Source organism: Trichosurus vulpecula, chromosome 4 (assembly GCF_011100635.1).
Source record: "Trichosurus vulpecula isolate mTriVul1 chromosome 4, mTriVul1.pri, whole genome shotgun sequence".
NCBI classification, from domain to species: Eukaryota; Metazoa; Chordata; class Mammalia; order Diprotodontia; family Phalangeridae; genus Trichosurus; species Trichosurus vulpecula.
The window spans coordinates 77149452-77170507 of NC_050576.1; positions in this window are offsets into that span (position 1 = coordinate 77149452).

Below are 21056 nucleotides of genomic sequence, written 5' to 3' on the forward strand. Positions count from 1 at the left end.
TGTAGTGTCCATTATGCTAGAAAACCTTCCCTGTCATTGTGTGTGTGTGTGTGTGTTTTCTTTCATAGCATGACTTACACAGAAATGTATTTTGCATGACTAAACATGTATAACCTATTTCAAATTGCTTGCCTTCTCAATGGGGAGAGGGGGGAGATAATTTGGAGCTCAAAATTTGAAAAAAGAATGTTAAAATTGTTTTTATGTGTAATTGGGAAAAAATAAAATATTAAAATTACAAAACCAAATCAAACCTTCTCTGTTTGAGGGAGCAAGAAAAGGGCAGTTGAGAAATCCCAGGACAGGTAGAGGTCAGCTACATGGAGTAACAAGTTCACATCAAGAACCAGCAAACAAGTCAATGAGAAAGAAGAAACTAGAGGCAGGGCTTGGTATCTGAAGCACCTACAGAGTTAGGAAGTCCAAGGAAAAAGGAATGGGAGGAGGGGTCCAGAGTACAAGAGCTCAGTGCTGGCTCAGCTCAGTGCCAACTTGAAACAAAGGCTCAGGTTAGATGAATGGAGAGCATTTGATTTGTTAACCTCAAGAGTTTCATCCAACAAATGTAAATTTCAAGCCCAGATCTTGCTGAGGCTGGGCCTGTCCCTTCAGACTTATACAGCCTTCCCTATACAGAGGTTTTCATTCTCATTAACTTCTGTGGGACAGTAGATGATGTCTCTTTGGTGTTCAAAGATGTTCCTGATCTGCCTCACCTCCCATCTGTCTAGTCTTCTTATACCTTATGCCACCCGGTGCTCCTCTCCATCTCCTGGTTCTCCTGGCTTCTATACTCTACCAGAAGCCTTTCCTAATTTCCCTTAATTCTAGTGCCTTCCCCTCTGTTGATTATTTCCTATTATCATATCTATAACTTGTTTTTACTAATTGTTTCATGTTGTTTAAGAGCAGGGACTGCATTTGGCCTTTCTTTGTATCATGAGCACTTAATACAGTACCTGGCACATAGTAGGTGCTTCATGAAAGTTTATTGATTGACAATGAATTGTAGAGTCTTTTTAGGGAGAGAAAAATTGAGCTGATTCAAATCCACCCTGTCCACAGCTGCAGCATATAGCTAATGCAGTTCTACTCCTCCTTGTTTTCCCCAACATGCCTTGGAGTTTGCCCTTTCTCTATCAGCTAGGGTGTTTGTTTGACTGATCCCTCTTTCACATGCTTTTTCTGGTTAGGAGGGGTGAGGGGGTGCTGTCTGTGCATAAGCTGACAGGATGGGTGAGGAGGGGGAATTCTAGATGCCAACCACCTAATAGAAAAACCTACATCCTGGTCCCCCAAGGGTAGGGGTATTCCATTTCTGTCTTTGCATCCCTAGACTTTTGCAGGGGGCCCAGCACATAGTAGGAGTTTCATAAATGTTTGTTGGTTGACTGGTTGCCAGTAGGGATCACCATCTCAAAACTCATCCTCTGCCCAATCCCATTAGCCCTGGGTTATTTGGAGGGTCTTTTTAGAAATGTAAGAGCATTTAAATGAGGGTCTAGTTTGTTTTTTTTTTTACTGCCTTGATTTTTTTTGATTAGCATAAGGCACAAGCACTTATACATTACATAATTAGCCCAGGAATAGCATAGGAACAACTCCCTGCACATCTGGTGTCCAAAGTCCTGGTGTTACACAAACACACATGGATCATTCCCCATGTCCTTCTGCTTCCAAAAACAGGATCTTCAGCTTCCCCTCCCAGTCTTTCACGCCGGCAGCTACCTATCCTGAGGCCCTTCTCCATGGCAAACACAACCCATGGACATGGTTTTTTGGTGGCTATTAATAATGCTGTTCCTATTCCAATCATGCTGATTCATCTCGTTGATTGCACTGTCAAAGGACCATTTTGTACTTGGCAGGCCTGGGAGGTTCTGGAGGCTCCTTTTCGTACTGGGGCTACGTGTGGGAAGACAACAACTATTTGGTTTGGGGCTGAGTTGGAGGAAGGGGAAGGGGGGGTTACCATGTCAGAGAGCTGAGCAAAGGGACCTGGAGGTCGTTCTGAAATGTGCCGTGGTTGAACTTATTGCTCCCCCCACCCCTTAAGCTTCCTCTGGTTTGATTGGATTTCCACGTGAATGAGTGAGGAGAAGGAAGTGTTTTTGAGTTATACAGGACTTTTATTTCTTCCTTTCTTTAAAAATTGGATGAGAAACTTCAACCCTTTCAACCTTTCTCACTCACTGATGAAACAGATTGCTGCTAATGGGGGGTTTGGGCACTGCCAACTTAAAATTTGGAGCGGCTCATCTGTGTTCTAATGAGGCACCCTGAATGGAAGAGTTGGAAACAAACACCCATTCACAATATCCAGTTCTTGGCCAATTACCCCCTACCCTCTAGATAACCCTTATCTCCTCTAAAGTCAGTGGGACGTGGGCCAGTATCGGGTTATCTACTGAATTATATAATCACTGTTACCCCCATAAGCCCCCCTCCCACCACTATTACCTTCAAAGAATGTCAGGTCAGCACTGTCAGGTGAAATGTTAACTTGATTGTTTTTATTCAATTACCACATGGTATAACTTGGTAGTTGGGTAGGAGAGAAACAAAAATGACTGTGATGGGTTTACAGAATTTGCCCGAGAGCTCTCCTGTGCCCTTTCCTGGCTCAATGCAGCCAAGGCAGGAGTGCATGGGATCAGAGAGGAGGTAAGAGGATTTGCTTGATGAGAGTAGGTGTCATTAGCTGAGGTGAAGTGTATTAGGAGTCACCTGGATTCCACATAGAAGAATTAAAGCTGATAATTAGATGTTTTTCCTCTAAACTGAGAAGCAACTGAGCAGAGCACTTTAGTAGATTTATGGAGTGAGGCAATCAACACTCAGAGAAGATGAGGGTAAGAAATTAAGAGGCATAAAGGGTATGGAGGTCGTCGGACACATCGAGGCAGGACATAATGCCAGCCTAGATAAGAGCTGTGACTGGAAGAAGAGCCACTAGGACAAATGTGAGAAATTACATAGAAGAAGACTTCTTGAAAAATTGTTAAACATTCTGAGGCAGCTGATGGCACAGCAGATAGAGCACTGGGCTTGGAGTCGAAAAGACCTGAGTTCAAATCCCTCCTATTTGCCTCAGTTTCCTCATCTGTAACATGAGCTGGAGAAGAAAATGGCGAACCACTCCAGTATCTTTACCAAGAAACCTCCAAATAGGGTCACCGAGAGTCTGACACAACTGAAATGACTGAACAACAAACAGGTCTGCCTACCTCAAGTCTTTCCTCGTTCCAATCCATTCTCCATTCAGCCTCCAAAGTGATTTTCCTAAAGCTCAAGTATGCATCACCTTCCTACTCAGTAAACTCCAGTAACTCCCTATCACCTCCAAAATCAAATACAAAATCCTCTGTTTGGTCTTCAAAGAATTCAAAACCTATTCCCTCTCCTTTCTAGTCTTCCAACACCTTCCACCTTCTATTGATCCAATGACCTCTTTACTATTCCATGAACAAGACCCTCCATCTCTCAGATATGGGCATTTTCTCTGGTGGTCCCTCATGCCTGGAATGCTCTCCCTCCTCCTCCCCACCTCCTGTCTTCCCTGGCTTCCTTCAAGTCCAATTTAAATCCCTCTTTCTACAGGAAGCCTTTCCCAATCCCTCCTTTTTTTAACCTGAAAAAATTATTTTATTAGGAAACCAACAAATAGGTTTAATACATAAACAGCAAATTTGTTCTCAAAATGACATAAGTGAAAATCTTCAGATGAGTTGCTTCTTTGGCCAATCATTGGCAATATGGCCCTGGTTCCTTAACTGTAAAAGTGTTTTGCCACTCTCCCAACACTTCAGTCAATACATGATCTCATCCATGAGGGTGCTCCCTCTATTGGTGCTAATCATAATCCATCTCTACTATCTCTTCCTCTGATTCTTTTCTTAAAATCTCACAGAGATTCTCCACATAGCTACCTCGTATGCTAGAGGCCCTTGTCTGCTTTTTACATTTTGTGGGTACCAGTCCCTCACTTATGTGTCTTTCTATTACTTCCTGATGGTTGCTACATGACTGGTCCATCATAGTTTTCCCTTTTACACCATTTCTTGCACACAGGCATTGGTGGAAACGGGTATACTTTTCCCCACTACCTATCTCTTATTTACCCCAGGGATAAAACCTAGAGTTTCCTGGAAAACTTTGATTCTTCAGAGATCAAGGTGTTCCAAGATATTGAATTCTAGTGCCTTCTCTCTTTTAATCATTTCCTATTTTTCCTTCCTAGGGTTGTCTGAACATAGTCGTTTGTATGTTGTCTCCCCCATGAGATTACAAGCTCCTTGAGGGCAGGACTGTCTTTTGCGTCTTTTTGTATCCCTAGTATTTAGCACAGTGCCTGGCACGTTGTAAGTTCTTAATAAATGTTTATTGACAGACTGAATGACAAGAAGAAATAGTCCTGCCTTAGAGAAGTTTGCATTTAATTGAGGGACAGGGATACAATATACACAGATCTTTAAGTAAATATAATTTGAATGCTTAGGTCCCTAAATAAATACAAGGTAATATGAAGAGGGATGAAGGACTGAAAAATACAGGGAGGGGAATGGGGTAAGCGTGGCAGGGCCAGCGGCTAAATAACTAGATAGTTATAAATATTCAAATACAGTTCCTAGATCATCTTTACATATTACTCATCCTACCTAACAAATCACTGTCACTTTGAGGCATCCACAATGACGCTTTGGAAACAGCCTTGGAATTGCCAGATGAGATGGTTTATAGTCTGTTTTTCATCAAAGGACCCTTTGATGACCCTTCCTCTGCACTGTCATTATCCTAGCATAGGTGCTTGTAAACTCCTGTTGGATTGAAGGAGGTATCCCCCTACCTCCTAGCTAGCCTCTGTGACTGTTGGGTCCCCCTTTTTCTAGTCCCACCCTGCAAATGCATATTCCTAAAACATAGATTTCAATTTGCCACTGCCCTGCTCAGAAATGGTTTATAACATTCTATTTCTTACCACTTCCAGTATGAATTCTTCTTTCTAACTTCCAAGGTCTTCCAAAACTTGAGTTCAAATCCAGCCCCACACACTAGCTGTGTCACCCTAGGCGAGTCACTTAACCTCATCTGTAAAACAGGGACAATAACACCCACCTCCCAGGTTTATTTTAAGAATCAAATGAGATGATGTTTGTAAGGCACTTCGGAAACCTCAAAGCGCTACATAAATGCTAGACATTATTGTCTTATCTATTTCAACTTTCCTGTTATTCCCAAAGGCCAATTTGTATCCTCTGTCCTCAATTCTGTCTCCTCACTGTTCTATAACCATTCAGAGAAGTAACTAGGGCAGAGAAACTGGAGCTTTGCCCTAGGGTGCTGAAATTTAGAGGGTGTTAACTACAGTAATTAAACTTTCAAGAATATGAGACAATAGAGTGCTACACCTACTGATCAAAAATAGTTGAAATAGGAAACTACATGATGGTGGGTTTCCCCTCTTTGTGTCCATACCCTAATTGAGTCTCCCCTTGGCCCATGCCCCTCCTCATCGGCTGCCCCACGCCATCCCACCAACTGGGTGGGCAGTCTCCCCAGCATACTGTGTCTTAAGGGCTCCTGTGGTGGCTCAGGGTCTTTATCACCACCCAACTTAATATTTCTGTAAAAAAAATTATTTGAAGGTTCCTTCCATGAAGCTTTTCCCCAGATACCAGAATTGCTAGTCACAGCTGTGCAAACATTCCTTGTTCCTTCCCAACTTTGTGTACATTTCTCCATTTTTCTGTTTGAAAAGTGGAGTTTTTAATGCATGATGGCATCCCTGAAAACATTCTAGGGTTCTTCATGTAATGTTTGGGATCTCTTTTCCCTTGATATCAAGGTTTTTTTTTTTCTTTTTCCTCAAAATTACTAGAGAGCTCCCTTCTGTCTCCACATTTTCTGGAAATGTTTTTATCAAAAAGCTTGTTCTGTGTGTGAACAGCATAGAATCAGCAAGTGAGGCTAGGGCAGCTGGGTGGTGCAGTGGATAGCGCACTGGGCTTGTTGTCAGGAAGACCTTAGTTCAAATCCTGCTATCAGTTCCTTCATCTGTGAAATGGGGATAATAATAGTGTTTACCTCCCAGGGTTATTGTGAGGATCAGTTAACATCAAATGAAGCCACTAGGAGGCACATTGGTTAGCATTGGGTTTGAGTTCAAATCTGGTCTCAGATACTTACTAGATGTGTGACCCTGGACAGGTCACCTAGCTGCCATTTGCCTCAGTTTCTGCAATTGTAAAATGGGGAAAAGAAAATCACCTATCTCCCAGGGTTGTCATAAGGATCAAATGAGATAATATTTGTAAAGTGCTTAGCACAATACCTGGCACATAGTAGGTGTTTAATACATGCTTATTCCTTGCTTTCTCCTTCCCCATAAATAAAGCATTTTTTTCAAATCTTAAAAGTACTATTTAAATTTTACCTATCATTATATCACGAAAAAATGTGTGTTGAATACATTTAATGCAAGGCATAGGTCCTGTCTTCAAAGTGATTCCAGTCTAGATGAATGATAAGATAAGAACACATAAGGAGAAACTATAGTGAAGAAGATGAAAGGATGGATAAATCTAAAAGTGTGTAGTGTCAGCTACAAATGCTGAAGGGGTTTAGGAGAGAGGAAGATCAGTGGGAGAAGGGCTGTGATACTTGGATTCAGCTTCATCAGGTTGGGGAACTAGAGGTCAGCCTTCAGAGATGTGTAGGACTTGCACAGGTGAGGGTCAGGGTAAACAAGAACTCGCAGAGGATGAGGACAACATACCTGTGTCATAGTCACGGTCATAGGTCGAGATGCTCTTCCATGGCCTGAGACCAATTCTTATTTTTCTTGGAGGCTTTTAATGTAGGCTCTTTGACTTTGTTGACTTCTGGCTGTATGTTCTGGTCTTCTTTGTCACCAAAAAAAGATTCCAAAGACTGAGTCTGAATGTGAGGCCGTTTTTGCTGCCTGTTCTTGTTCCCAGCCAACTACTTGATCCTTGAGCTTTTTGTCAGGGTATGACTACTTGTAGAGTAGAAAGTACTTTGTCCCAAGCTTGAGCGGCTGTGCTGCTGTTTTCAGAGCTACTTCTACACAGCAAGCTCTGCCACACCAGTGCTCCTCCTCCCCCAAGAACCACCAACCAGGATTGTAGTCCAGATCAGGCAGGGCAAAGCAGGCTTTGCACTCCCGCTCTATCTGCCGCTTAATTCCTCCCACCAGGTGGGCCTGGGGTGGGAAGCAACTGCAGCTGTAGCTCTGGAAGCAGCTTCAGAGCTGCACCACCTCTGCCACCTCCGGGGTGGTGACCGACAGTGAACTCCTTTCACTCTGCTCCAGCAGTTTTTCCCACTAACCTGCTCTGTTGTCTTTGGTGTTTGTGGGTTGAGAAGTCTGGTAACTGCCCACTGATTCAGGGCACTATGCCTGTTCTGCCTGGCTCCCAGTCTGGTTGGTCCTGGCGTGGCCTACGCTGGGCTCTGCTCCACTCCACTCCCAGCTCTGTGTGAAAGACCCTTCCCAGCGACCATTCAGGCTCTCCTGGGCTGGATCCCTGCTTCTCTCTGCTATTTTCTGGGTTCTGCAGCTCTAGAATTTGTTCAGAGCCATATTTTACAGGTGTTTGGAGGGACCTGGGGGAGAGCTTAAGCAAGTCCCTGCTTTCCAGCTGCCATCTACAGTCTAGATGGGAAGTTGAAGTCCCGCTGGTCCAGCCTCTCATTTCACACATGAGGAAACTGTGTCCTAGAGGTGAAACAATTTGCTTAAAGTCACACAGCTAGTAAGCCACAGAGTTGGTTCTCAAGCTCAAGTCCCATGGCTCCAAACTCAATACTTTCCCCACTACATCTGGGAAAGTCACATTCCCCTCTCTGGGTCTTCCTCTACAAAATGGTGGAACTGCCAAAGAAGAGAAATGAGAAAAATGCTCGAAATCACTACTGATTAGAGAAATGCAAATCAAAACAATTCTTAGATGTCATATCTCTCCTGTCAGATTGGCTAAAATAACAAAACAAGAAAATGATAAATGCTGGAGAGGATGTGGGAAAATTGGAACATTGTTACATTGCTGGTAGAGTTGTGAACTGATCCAGCCATTTTGGAGAGCAATTTGGAACTATGCCCAAAGGGCTATAAAAATGTTCATATCCTTTGACCCAGCAATACCACTTCTAGGGTTGTATCTCAAAGAGATCACACAAGTGGGGAAAGGGCCCATATGTACAAAAATATTTATAGTAGCTTTTTTTGTAGTAGCAAAGAATTGGAAATCAAAGGGATGCCCATCAATTGGGAAATGACTGAACAAGCTGTGGTATATGAAGGTAATGGAATACTATTGTGCCATAAGAAATGGGGATGATACAGACTTCATAACAACCTGGAAAAACCTACACGACATAATGCTGAGTGAGCGGAGCAGAGCCAGGAGAACATCATACACAACCACAGATATATGGATTCTGTGAGGACTAACCCTGACAAACTTTGCTCTTCTCAGCAACACAGTGTGCAAAGACAACTCTAAAGGACTCACGATGGAGAAGGCTATCTACATCCAGAGAAAGAACTATGAAGTATGAATGCAGATTGAGGCCTTTTTCTCCCCCTTTTGTTTCGCTCTTTTGTATTTGTTTTTGGGTTTTGTTTTTTTTTTTGGTTCTGTTTCTTCTTTCTCATGATTCATTCCATTGGTCATAATTCTTCTCCACAACTTGACTAGTGTGTAAATTAATTCAATGTGAAGTTATACATGGAAGTTATATGGGATTCCATGCCATCTTGGGGAGGCAGGGAGGGAAAAAAATCTGGAACTCAAAAATTATGTAGAACCATGTGTTGCAAACTAAAAATAAAAAGAAAAAATAAAAAGGGTGAAAAAAGAAGAGAAATGAGAATGAACCTCCCTTCCTCCCTTGTAGAAGTAGGTGACACCAGCTAGGGAATATTGTGTATGTTATCAGACTTTGTTGCCATGTTCTTTAGTTTTGCTGAGCTACCTTTCTCTCCCCTATTTTTTATTATAAGAGATATAACCCTCTCTGAGTGGAGAAGCAAAGATATGTGGAGAAGTGAAGGTGATATATAAACAAAAAAATGCCAATGAAAAATTTAAAAATAAAATGGATGGGTCATTGCTAGACTCTGAGGCTTTGAGGACCCTTCAGATCTAAAGCCTTGGGATCCTATGATTATATGATGTCTAAGGACCTCCTAGTTCTAAATCCTATAATGCTATGGAGTTTATTGATGGGATTAGAATAATCCACAGCAAAAAGCATAAAGACACCACTGGGGATAGGTGAGGAATAGTTATGTGGGTCATAGAAATCATAGATTCCCTGAGGGCATAAATCATTCCATACATTTCTACTGTATTCTCTATACAATGTGGCAGAGTATTGGGCATAGGGCAAGTCCTCAATAAATTGCTTGTTGAATTCAGGCTACTGAGGCTCCATTCATCCCAGATGGAATTCAGAAGCCCTGGAAAGAACCCCAAGGACAGCATAGGATTCAGTATCTATTTTTTAAAACAAAATACTTGGCCTTCTCAAAATATTTTTGGTGCTTGTGGGATCATTTCAGTATATCTTTTTGTCAGTACTATGATGATCCTTGCACTAGCTAAATGGAGATTTTTGGAGTATCTGGGAAAGTGACTTTTAATCATTGCACATTAGAATGTAAGTCTTGACACTGGGTCTTGGGCTGAGGCCCAGCTTCTCCTGTCACTGCTCAAAGAGGAGCTGCTTCCCACATAAGCAATGATGGCCCTCATTGAGAAGGTCAGACTTCAGGCCCTACCTTAAAGGAATGTTCTAGAATAGCTGTCCAAGTCTTATCATATTGTCCATATGGCATCTAGGATGCCAGGTTTCACTAAAAACTTTCCCATCAAATATAAGGGGTAAGCTGGGATGCCCCCTTCCCCGGCTAGAATCTGAAACAATTCTAGAAATGTTAGCAATAGCACGAAGATAAGAGACAGAAATTAATGGAATTAAATATAGGAAACTAGAAAAAAATTATCTCTATTTACTAACAACATGGTGGTTTACTTGGAAAAAAAGCCAACACACAGCTAAAGAATCTATATAGAAAAAATCGAGATAATTAATAGCTTCAGTAAGTTAGCAGGATACAAAATCCCCACCCCCCATTAAAATATCTCTATATAGGAATACAAAATGCAAATAAAATAATAAAAAGGACCCATTCAAAATAACTATAAAATGCATTAAATATCTGGAAATCAATCTATGAAGGTATACTCAAAGCCTATAAAGATATAATTACAAATTATCTTTAAATAAAGAAAACTTAAATAGCTAAAAGGCTATTCAGTGCTCACGGCTGTGCCATGCCAATAGAACAAAAATCGTGCTACTATCTAATTAATTTACAGATTTAATTATATGCCAATTCAGCTACTAAAGGGATATTTTATAGCACTGTACAAAAATAAAATAATAAAATTCATTTGGAGGAATAAATGATCTAGAATCTCAAGTGATATCATGAGAAAAAAATAGGATTAAAGAGGTAATAGCACTTTAAAACCTAAAATTATAATGATCAAAACTATTTGGTACTGTTAAGAAGGGGAAAAACAGATCATTGGAACAGACTAGATAAGAATAAAAAACAGTTGACCTCAGTAACACAGTGTTTGATAAACCTAAGAATATACATCAGTTGGGTAAGAACTCCCTATCTAACAAGAATTTGAAGAAAAACAGAGAAGTAGTCTGGAAGCAATCACATGTAGATCAGCGTCTTGTACTATATATCATAGCAATCTCGAAGTGCCTAGGTAGCCTGAATATTAAAGATCATGAAAAAAAATCAGAAGAGAAAGATCAGGCTCTTTTCACAACTATGGAGGAAAGATTTATATGGGGAAAGAATTCTCAAACAAACAAAGGACAGAGGCAATCACAAAAGATGAAATAGATATTTTGACTGTATTAAATTGAAAAGCCTTTTCATAAATGAAATTGACACAACTAGAATAAGAATGGAAGTTGTCAGTTGTGGGAAAAAAATCTTTACGTCAAATATCTCTGGTAAGATTGAGCTAGTATGTAAGGTATTTAGAAAGAAACACAAATAGATAAGATTAAAATCTATTTTCCAAAGGATAAGTGGTCAAATAATGTGAATAAAAAGTTCTTAAAAGAAATGGAAACAATTATGAGAGCTCTACAAATCACTAAATGTAAGCAAAATGCAAATCCAAACAACTCTGAGATTTTTACCTCACAACTAGGAAATTGGCAAGGATGAGAGAAGATGGGGGTGGGGCGTGGCTTGTGAAGAGGCAAGCACATTGATATATTGTTAATGGAACTGTGAAATGTTCCTACCATTCTGGAAAACAATTTGAAATTATGCTAAGAAAGTGAAGAAAATCTATATATGCTTTGACCCAGAGATCCCATTGGTAGGTATATACTTCAAGGAGGTCAATAATAAAAAGAAAAGTTCCATATGCACCAGAATATTTACATCAGCACTTTTTGTAGTAGCAAAGAACTAAAAGCAAAGTTACCCACCAATTGAAAATATGGCTGAACAAATTGTGGTATATTCATTTAATAATAATAATAATAATGATAATAATAATAGCTAACATTTATTTCTGTTGTTCAATCTTTTTAGCCATGTCTTACTCTTCGTAACCCCATTTGGGGTTTTCTTGGCAAAGATACTGGAGTGGTTTGCCATCTCCTTCTCCAGCTCATTTTACAGATAAAGAAACTGAGGTAAGTAGTGTCAAGTGACTTACCCAGGGTCACACAGCTAGTAAGTGTCTGAGGCCAGATGTGAACTCAGGAAGATGAGACTTTCTGATTTCAGACCCAGAATTCTGCCCATTGCACCACCTAGCTGCCCTTGCATTTATATAGCTCTTAACTATATACCAGGCACTGTGCTAAGCACTTTACAATTATCGTCTCATTTCATCTTCACGACAACCTTGTGAAGTAGGTGCTGTTATTATCCCCATTTTATAAATAAAGAAACTGAGGCAAACAGAAGTTCAGTGACTTGCCCAGGATCACGCAGCTAGTATGTCTTAGATGCTGAATTTGAACTCAGGTTTTCCTGTCTACAACCCAGTGATCTATCCACTTTGTCAGTGATAAAGGGAAGCATACAAAGACTTAGCTGCATTATACACAATGATTACAGACAGTGAAAATAGGAACAAACACAACAACAAAATGGAATGCTATGAAATTGTAATGACTAACCTTGGTCCCACAGAAGAGGTTGAGATGGAATATCATTGTGCTATAAGGAATGATGAGCAGGATGCTTTTGGAAAAACCTGGGAAGACACATGAACTGATGCAAAGTGAAACGAGCAGAACCAGAAGAGTGTACACAGTAAAAGCAATATTGTACAATGATCAGCTGTGAATGACTTAGCTATTCTTATCAATACAATGATCCAAGACTATTCTGAAGGACTGTTATCCACCTCCAGAGAAAGAACTGATGGAATCTGAATGCAGAATGAAACATAATGGTTTTCATTTTTTTTCTTGCTTTTTATTATGCAACATGGCTAATATTGAAATATGTTTTGCATGCTTTTACACATATAATTGATATTACTTCTCTTGCCTTCTTAATGGGTGGGAGAGAGGTTGGAGAGAAAGAATATGGAACTCAAAAAAAATTTAATGAATGTTAAAAATATATAAACTATATATTTTTTTAAAAAACGTATTTAAAAAAGGGAAAAAATTAGAGGCAGCTGTTTGTTTTCAGTAACAACTAGAGTTGTAAAGTCTAACCTAAAACTCCTTTTCTCTAAGTTACAGGATAAGAGGAGCAAGAAAATGAACAATTTCTTATTTCTTTCTTATCTCTTAGCAGACAAACATACCCCCATTCTAACAAAGGCAGTCTTGGAAGGTGCCATCCAGTTCTCCTTCACAGTGACTCACACTTGGCTATAGTCAGAGTCTCTAGGCCTTGGGGCATTTGTGAAGATTTAAAAGTTAATGCTTTAATGAAGGTACTGTTTGAATCTAGAGCATGTTTACTCATTTCATTTAAATGCCATCCTCTTTGGAAATCAAAATGCCAAAGGTGAATTCAATGCCAACGGGTGGATTCGATGGCATGAGAATCAAAACAAGATTTCCTCATCTGTTGTGTCCCTCCTTCCACCCACCAGGAAAGGTGGTTTGTCAGTCGTATGGACACTATCTCCTTGAAATAGGGAAAGGCATAACAGAGGTGCCTTGGAGGAGCATTGAGGTTATGAACCTAAAAAAAAACTGGTCAAATGGGAGTTCCTGCTATAGAAATAGTATAGGTTTGGGGGAAAGCTAGTAAATTCTGTTTTGGGTGTGCATACTTTTAGATGTCTCGGGGATATTCCAGTTTGAAATCTCCATTGGTAATGAAGGACTGAAGTTTAGCAGAGTTTATATGGAGAGATCTTTGAGTCATCTACATAGAGATACTAATTAAACCCTTGGAAACTCATGAGGTAACTAAGAGAAAGATTGTGAAGAGAAAAGAAGAGGATCTAGAACAGAATGTTGAGAACACCCACAGTTAGGGAGCATGATATGGATGACAAGCCAGCAAAGGAGATTGAGAAGTAGAGATCAGATGGGTAGGAAATAACCCTCTTCATTTCAGAGAATCACATGCCTTGATCTGGCCCTTCCACTGACAAACCAGAAGACCTGAAATAAATCACTTGACCTTTTGGAACCAAATTTCTCTCAAAAAAAATTTTTTCCCTCAAAAAAAATTATGGTAAACATCTTTGAGCTGAAAAGAAAAGTGATTCTTGATTCACACTTTAAATACCCTGGATAAGTAAGTGTGTGTGTGTGTGTGTGTGTGTTATATTATTACTATCTTCATGATGGAGAAGAATGCTGGACCTGGAATCAGTAAGTCTCAGATCCTGCCTTTGACATTTACTAGCTGTGTGGCCAAGTACCAATCACTTTACCTCTCTGAGACTCAGTTTCCTCATCTGTAAAATGAGGATAATACTGCCTGGAGTAGCCATCTCACAGGGTTGTTATGAAGCTCAAATAAGATAATATATGTAAAATAAACTTTAAAGATCTATATGCCAGCTATTATTGTTATTGATATTATAATTGTAATCTAATTATATATGACTAATTCTATATAATAAAATAATATTGTTATTAGACAGTGATGACAATTTCTGCATGTAGATGCGATTTAAAAGATTGAATGAACAAGAGTCTTCTCCAGACCAAGGTCACCACCAGGGTTCTTCCCACTTTGGTCAGCAGCTGAGGCCACTGTTTGCTGAGCACGTCGTTAGTTACTCTGTCTCCTTGTATTGTGCAAATCTACACTCAGGTCCCAATTCATACAAAAAATAAATCTCCTTCAAGTGGTCCCGTTATTCGAGTCCATACTACATATTTTCATTGGGCTAGAACCAATGACTATACAACTTTGAATAGTGCAAATTCAATTATATGTGGCCACTATTTATACTTACCAGGACTTAGCTATATAATGGCAACACAACCCCAGAAAACCAACAAATAAACTCAATCAACCAACCAGTTTTCTGTGTCTTTACAATGCTAAACAAATGGTCTAATTAAATGGATCACCAACTAAGCTTGGCCTTGGATCGCCCTTCTCACTCTGAAGTTCTGCATTTTCTCTTTGCCCTGACTATTTCATAGTATCATGGAACACAGATTTAGAGATAGAAGAGGCCTTTAGACAACTAGAAACAAAAGAAGTTGTTACACTCCCTATTTCTTCAGGGAATGATAATTTTTCCTCCTGATCTCCCAGTGAATGAGGTCCCATTCATTCTGCTTCTGTCTCTACCAACTGAAGCCCTAAATGAGACTCAGAGAATTTTAGAGCTGGGAGGACAGTTAGAGCTCACTCAGTCATAGAATCACAGAGTTGTAGGAAGTTAGCGCCAGTAGGAACTTTGTCTAATCTAACCTGCTCTTCTCTATAGGTGAGAGAACTAAGGCCCAGAAAACTTAAGTGACACAGAGTGAGGTAGTCATATAGTGAAGACTTAAATTCAGGTCTCCTTACCCCCAATCCACTGTTCTTCCCATGCCACAATGCTTCCCCCAGTATCTTCAGCTTTGTTTTGGCTTTTGTAGGGAAAATAAGCCCAGACAAATTAGATGACACACTCAAGGTCATACAGCTGTTAGGCAAGGCTAAGTCAATATAGGTAGTTCTAAAGGGAAGAGAATTTGGCAGAGAGGAAGAGAATGCAAGTCCTCTTTTGCCTAAACATCTTCTTTTCTCCCTCCCTTCCACCTTCCTATCCTTCCTTCTTTTTCCTTCTTTCCTTCCTTTCTCTTCCTTCTTTCCTCTCTTCTTCCCTTCCTTCTTTATTTCCTTCCTTCCTTTTCTCCCTCCCTCCTTTCAATGCTTCCTTCCTTCTGTCCTTCCTCCCTACCTTTCCTTCCTTCCTCCTTCCCCTTTAAAAGAGTGAAGGTTATATCCCCACCTGATTAACATAATCACAGAAGGCCCAGACATCCTGACCCAATCGAAAGTAAGCTGGTTACAAATAAATCCCTAATCAATTAGAAAGGATCATGGCAGCTTTGGATTGGTAGATGAAAACAGATGACACCGTGAAGTATCTTGTGGTTGACTGAAAGAATGGAACAAACCAGTTCAGAATTGCATGTGCCAGAAACAAATGGTATGGGAATCCAGTGGGAAAGGACTCCTAAAAGGGAATTGCCCTGAGGCAGCAGGATGAGGGGGCTTTTTCTATCTCCTCCATGCCTAATGACCAGGTGATGACTGTGAACTTCAAAACAATCAGAAGATATGTAGTGTCCTCAGGAATGTGTGGTGAAACTTGTAGCATTGTCCATATCTCCATTGGGAGGTGAGAGGTAGGAGTACAACCCAGACACACTCAAGAAAGTCACCTGTAGGACTCTACAAGGGCACAAGGTCATCACCTTGTTGATGGGAGAAGAGGAAAGAAAGAAATCTCCACCCTGTTCCTCCCAAATTCTCTCTTAGGAGTCCTTCCTCACTGGATATGCACACTACTCCACAGACTTCCTGCTGTAGTATGCAACTCTAAACTGGTTTGCTTTATTATTCTTAGGCCAGACGTATGCTTGATTCCTTAAGCCAATCACAATTTACTGAATGGCATCATCTGCTTTCATCTAATGACCTTGAGAGATCAACAGAACACTACCATAAGGGGACCTTAATGAGGACTCATAAAGTGAGTAAAGAAAATAAAAAAGAACCAAGCGTTTGGCCGCATGTGTACTCTAAGTTTGAATTCATTCTTCCTAGGGACCTTGTACATGTATAAGAGGAGGGCATACCCATTTTAGGGAGATTGTTTCTATAATAATTTTCCTTGCTATACCTACTTAGTAAAACCTTTTCCTAAGAGCTAATTGAGGCTATTGACTATAGTCAATGCAAAGTACACCAATGGGGGCTTTTGAGCAGTAGTACTAGAAACTCAGCCCCTCAAAGTTACCCCCAGAACTCTAAGGGGAGTAAAAAGTTACCCTCTGGGATCCCAGAGAGCCAATTTGAATGGGACTAGAAGGACTGATCCCATAAGTGGTCTTCTCCTTCCTTCCTTTCTTTTTTCCTTTCTTCTCCATAAATGCCCAGTTCATGCCCTCCAGCCAAGCTACTGTACCCGGGGTCTTTGAAGTTTCCCTTCCTCCCTATAGAGGTTATGTTTTAGAAATGTGGGAAGAAAATCCTGCAGCTAGAAACCTCTCAAACTAAAGCCACAGTAGATATTCTTTCTTCTCCCCTATACCCTATAGCTCACTGCTTCTGAGTTCATTGTCTTTTTACTCAATGGAAAGAAAATAGGCATATGACTAGAGTATACATTTGCAAGGTTTGAGGAAGAAAATGACTGTTTCCACTCATTGCCTCTGAGGCTCCAACACCCCAGCCCAGCCTTACTGGATGAACATGTCCATTGTCTCTAAAAAGGGTAAGGGTGAGGGGTCCTCTTTCCCTTATCACTATCCATACATTAAGCAATATATCAAGCAGCCTGGGTATTTTGTTGGCCAACAGATTTCTCAGTTTAATAATTTAAAACAATAAGTAAACACTCGAGAAAAGAAGAAAACTTCTAAGCCTCAGCTGCCTCTCGAACCTAGCCTGGCAATGTTAGCTTGGAAGCAGGGAGTGTGAGTGATACATGGTCTTTTGGCTTCTCCCTGGAAAAGGAGAAAGGGAGGAGGAAAGAGTCCTACTTCTTCCTTCCAGATAAGCTTTGTTCAACAATGTAAATTCATTCAGGCTCATAGTTTAGCCAGGGAATATCTCCATTGTCCCCTCCTCTGGGTCATCACTCTGTTCATGACGGCCTCTTCTCTGGCAACTCTGATGGCTGTTCACAAAGATTCCTGGAATCCTCCTTTTTCTTCCAACAAGCCCCCTCCATTTCAAGGCTGGGACAGACCCAGGAACCTGAGATGCTGGGAAACCCCTGAGCAAACAGAGCAATTCCTTTTACTCCAGGGCTTAATTGAAGGGGAGGGACTTAAAGCTTAGATACATTTATTTTACTGATGCTTTTTATATCAGTTATTTTCAAATACAACCCCTCCCTCCATACCTTGTGAACCTTCTCTTATGACCAAAAAAGAAAAAGAAAAGAAAAAACTACTAAACAAAACTAACCAATACAGTAATCACATTTGGCAGCTTATGTGGCATTTCCCCATATTCTTCCCCCACCTTGGAACTGAAAGAAGGGAGGAACATTTCCTCTCTTCTCAGCAGCAATGAGGAATTATAATTGCACAACATTTATTTCACATCAGTTATTTCTGTTTGGAGCACTAGAGTCATGTATGTTTCCCTCCTAGATCCCTGCCTTGTGATGGCAGAGGGGCTTGTGTAGTTCGATGAAAGTCTGAGCTATGTCATGCAGATTTACCCAAGACAGGTCACTGTGGAGAGTTCTGACCAACGGTGATCCACTGGAGAAAGAAATGACAAACCACTCCAATATCTTTGCCAAGAAAACCTCATGGACAGGGGCCTAGTATGCTATGGTCCCCAGGGTCACAAAGAGTCAGACATGACTAAATGACTAAACAACAAGTCACATGTATTGTTTTCCTGGGTCTCCTTATTGATTCTGCATCAGTTCATACAAATCTTCCTGTGTTTCTTTGAATTCTTCATAGTCTCCACTGCATATGGAGTAATCATGGAACCCCAATTCATGTATCACAATTTATTCAGATATTTCACTTTATTTAAAGTTTTGTTTTGTTTTTGCTACCACAAAAAAGTGTCTATTAATATTTTTTGGTAAATACAGGGCTTCTTTTCTTTTTTTCTTTTTTTTAATCCTTTGATCTCCTTCAGACTCTTTTTTCTCCCAATTCCTCCAGTGCCCCAAGTTTGTAACTATGGGAAAAAAGGGGGCGATACTGCGTTGTCCCAATCCGAAGGAGGCCCCATGGAATTCCAACACACAAAACAGTCACTGTGCAAACCCTGGCCCCTGCCCTTTCACCCCACCTCCGCTCCTCAGCCCCAACCCCACACACCCACCCACGCAGGCGTTACCCTGCCCCCCTCCTGTTCCCCCTTCCATTTTCAATGTGTTTTCAATCTGCTCAGGAACAGTAAACACGCTCTAAAGCCTCATCTGCTTGCAGTCAGCTCTCTGGGCCTTTGGCTTCACCAGATGTGTAAGACAGTGGCTTGCACCGAGGCGATCAGATTTCAGGGAACAGTATGTTTTCCTCTCTCTGGCTTTGCTTGTTTTCTACAGAGTGAGGAGGGCGGATTCGTGAGTTGTTCCCTTTCCCTTGCCCTACTCCTTACACTCCTACAGACACAGTTTTGAAAACAATTCTTACAAAGTACCTCCATGAAAACCAAAATTTCCTTTGGAAGGCGAGGAGGAATCAGCCAGAGTCACTGTGCAAAGGAGACCGTGTTCCTTGTTTGTGAGCCAACGATACAAGAAGCAAGTGAAAAGTGAAGGAGGGGATTGGCACAAACTAGGGTGTTTTTTTTTTTTGATCCATTGTATATTTTTTCTTTTTTTTGCTCTGCTGAGCTGTCATTCTGTCCTACTCAGCCTGGCACCACTTTCATGAACTTCTGATCTTTCCAGTAAACACGCCGCTTTCCCAACCCTTCCCCTTCTTCTGCCCCATCCCCCTTTCCCTGACCTCTCCCCTTCTGCTCCCCCTCTTGGTCTCTTCTTCTCCCCCCACCCCCACACCAATCCCTTTCCCTTCTCCTTCCCCTTCTCTTGCACATCTACCTCCTTCCCCAATGTAACTGACTGCTTCTTTGTCCCGTGGGTCAGGGAATCCATGGGAAGCACCCTGGACTTGGAGATGGTGGTGGGGGAACCCAGGTTTAAACGCTGCCTCAAGTATTTACTAGCTGTGAGATCTATGCCACAGGTCTGTAAGCCTGTTTCCCCATTTGTAAAAAAAGCAAGTGGAAACAACTCTGTAAAATTCATCTGTTATCTTTTCATCTCTAAAATGCAGATAAGTAATTGTACAGGTTTTGGAGATTCAGCAAGGGTGGCTGTGTCAGCAGGAAGCAAGTGGGCCACAGAGTCATTTTTATTGAAATTGTCAATTACCCAAAACCCAATTTCTTTCTGACCGAGGCTAATGGTTTGGTTTTTAGATCGTGAGGTTGTTACTAATACAACATAGAAGAATTACTTCTGGAACTTAAAGGGAATGGAATACTTGACCCCCCCCCATACTGTACATAAATATATGGTTTGACATTGGGGTTTCCCTTTTTCTTTTTTCTCTACTTTATTTCTTTTGTTAATTATTTGCTTATTCTACTTTTTTCTTACCCCTCTCCCCCTTTCTCTAGTTGCTTGGGTTGGGACAAGTCGTTAATTCCTCCACAGAAAGCAATGATATGTGTAAGAGAATCATGATGTGCTTTAACAGAAAGATAAAAAAAGAATTCAGTAACTTAACAGAATTCTGGAGGCCCGAGAGTTAGGTCTCATAGGAACATATAAAGAGAAAGAACAAGTTTTTGCAAGGTTGCTAATTAGTATTTTAAAATTTTTCACCTCTGCTTGGCATTGTCTAAACAAGCAACCAACCTTGGTTTTCTCTCTGGTGGCTTATGGATGCTTCGCTTGCTGCCAGCCTGATCCTGTCATTGCTACTACAAGCATACTGCTAGATGCTGTGGCCATCACCGCTAGCAGACCTCCAGACCTTTGGAAACTCATTTCTGATACAGGAGTCCTCTTTACTTAATACAGCAAAAGAACAAACATGAAGAGGAAACATAAACCCAGGCACAGGCTTGCCTAGTCAGGGCACGGGCTCTCCGAGGCTGTGTGGCTGGGCAAAGGGTCAACTATCGCTCTCTGACCCAGCTCTCATGAGGCAGCTGCTCTCAGGAAGCAGTATTCAGGCTTCTGAGCCAAAAGGAAGGGCACAAGAGAGAAGCAATTTGCCCCATTTGTATCTCTAACAGTTCTGGCTCAGCAGCTAATTAGGGAACTGTCGGAAATGACCAGCCAGGAGCTGGTCCCTAGAGTTCCTCGCACATAGGCATACAATAAGAATAAAATAAGAATACTTATATAGTGCTTATTATGTTCTAGGCCCTGTGCTAAGTGCTTTACATTTTTATCTCATCTGATCCTCATAATAACCTTAAGAAGTAAGTGCTATGATCATCCCCATTTTACAGATGAGGAAAATGAGACAAACAGAGGTTAAGTGACTTGCCCAGGGTCACACAACTAGTAAGCGTCTAAGGCTGGATTTGAATTGAGGTCTTCCTGACTCCAAGCCCAGCCTCTCCATTCACCATGCCACCTCCAAGTCCACAGTCTCTCCAGTATGGCTGTGAAATGACCCACAAGAGGATTGTTTCGGCATCCCAAAATCCCTCAAGTCCTTCAGCGTCCAACTGTTTTCTGGGAAGCAGACAGGACACAACCTCAGCACTCAGACTGGATGTCCTCCAATCTAACTCTCCGTTTTCCTACAGATGTTTCAGGAAAGGACAC